The sequence below is a fragment of the Gekko japonicus genome, unplaced genomic scaffold (genome assembly GCF_001447785.1).
Source record: "Gekko japonicus isolate JY-2015 unplaced genomic scaffold, Gekko_japonicus_V1.1 scaffold641, whole genome shotgun sequence".
Taxonomy (NCBI): Eukaryota; Metazoa; Chordata; class Lepidosauria; order Squamata; family Gekkonidae; genus Gekko; species Gekko japonicus.
In genome coordinates, this window is record NW_015177027.1 from 71,633 (window position 1) to 73,587 (window position 1,955).

The window sequence follows — 1,955 nt, forward strand, 5'->3', positions numbered from 1 at the left end:
TCCATTTCAAGCCAGTTTGGTGTGGTGGTTAGGAGCGTGGAATCTTATCTGGGAGAACCAGGTTTGATTCCCCCACTCCTCCACATGCAGCTGCTGGAGTGACCTTGGGTCAGTCACAAGTTCTTTCAGAGCAGTTCTCAAAAGAGTTCTCTCGGCCCCACCTACCTCACCAGGTGTCTGTTGTGGGGAGGGGAAGGGACAGGAGATTGGAAGCCGCTCTGAGTGAAGGGCAAGGTATAAATCCAATCCCTCCTCCTCGTTCTTTTTTCACTTCAGCGACTGTTGGCAAGTGGATTTTGCCATTTCACACAGTAAAATCCCGTTGCAAGGTGCATTGAAAGTTATTTAGTCTGTGGGGAAGCTCCTGTAGACTTTTGTTCTATACAGGGGTTGTGTAGCTCTCCCTACAGGCCTGGTGGAGATGAGGTTAAGTGTGTGATGTAGAGAAAGGTGGCTCAGGGCTGAAACTGCCGCAGGACTTTTCTCCTGGCTGTGTCCATGCGGTGAGCAGGACCGTCTCTCTCCCTCTCTGTAGGTGGCAGGCTCTCGCAGCAGTCCAGAGTAAAAACCAGGCCTCTGATTCAAGAGAGAAACATCCTGGCACACGTTAAGCTCGGCACCACTTGTCAGGATATCTGAAAAGGGCGGAAAAGGCAGAGATTCCTTAGGGGTTCCCCTTTGGGCACAGTCTTATGGTCTCTGACCTCCACCTGTGCGGCTGGCTCGTGCCTCACCTCTCTTTGTCTCCCCCCCGCCCCAGTCTATGCCATCCGGGAGGCGGCGACCAGCAACCTCAAGAAGCTCGTGGAGAAGTTTGGCAAGGACTGGGCCCACGCCACCATCATCCCCAAGGTGCTGGCCATGTCCAACGACCCCAACTACCTGCACCGCATGACCACCCTCTTCTGCATCAACGTGAGTTGGCGGTCGGGGAGGGAGAGCTTGGGTGGCATCCTGCACTGTGCACGGGAGAGCCACTTTGGGGTAGTGCTTAGGAGCATGGACTCTAATCCGGGAGAACTGGGTTTGATTCCTGGCTTCTCCCATGTGCAGCTGCTGGAGTGATCTTGGGTCCATTACAGGTTCTTTCAGAGCTGTTCTCTCAAGGGCAGTTCTCGAGAGAGCTCTCTCAGCCCCACCTTCCTCACAGGGTGTCTGTTGTGGGGAGGGGAAGGGAAAGGAGATTGTAAGCCACTCCGAGTGAAGGGCAGGGTATAAATCCAATCCTTCTTCCTCAAGGCTACCACTACACCAGATTGGCTCTTGAAATGACTAAACTGAGGCTACTGTACTTTGGTCACGTTATGACAAGACAAGGGTCCCTGAAAAAGGCAATCATGCTAGGAAAAGTGGAAGGCAACAGCAAAAGAGGATGACCCAACCCAAGATGGGATGTGGGCCGGACGGAGCGGGTGCAGAGGAGAGCGACGAGGACGGTGGGGGTGGGGGGGCGGCCTGGAGACCAAGCCCTAGGAGGAAAGGCTGAGGGACGTGGGGATGTTTAGTCTGGAGAACCTCACAAGGGTGTCTGTTGTGGGGAGGGGAAGGGAAGGAGACTGTCAGCCGCTCTGAGACTATACAAACGAAGGGCAGGGTGTAAATCCCATCTCCTCCTCTTCTGCATCCTGGAAGGACAGCCCCATATCGTTGAAATAAAAAAGGGAAGATGGGATGCGTATTGTTTTTCTTCCAACCGCAGTCTCTAGGGAGTGTTGCGTGTCGCATTTCGGACGTCTTCCTTTCGTGAAGCTGTCACATCTCCCCGTTGTTGGGAAGAAAACCTGCCTCGCTAGACCAGCTGAGTAGAAAAGAGCGAGAGTCCAGTAGCGCCTTAAAGACTAACACAATGGGTGGCCGGGGTGTGAGCCTTTGTGAGTCACTGCTCACGTCTTCGGCGACCGCTTCCTTTTTCAGGTACCCGAAGACGCGAGCAGGGACTCACGAAGGCTAACGCC

The 1,955-nt window shown here is 54.2% G+C and overlaps 1 protein-coding gene across 1 annotated transcript in view; it reads left to right on the forward strand.

The window, feature by feature from the left end:
* Positions 1 to 1,955, forward strand: part of PPP2R1A (protein phosphatase 2 regulatory subunit A, alpha) — a 34,644-nt gene that overhangs the window by 28,247 nt on the left and 4,442 nt on the right. The gene's annotated exons all lie outside the window — the stretch shown is intronic.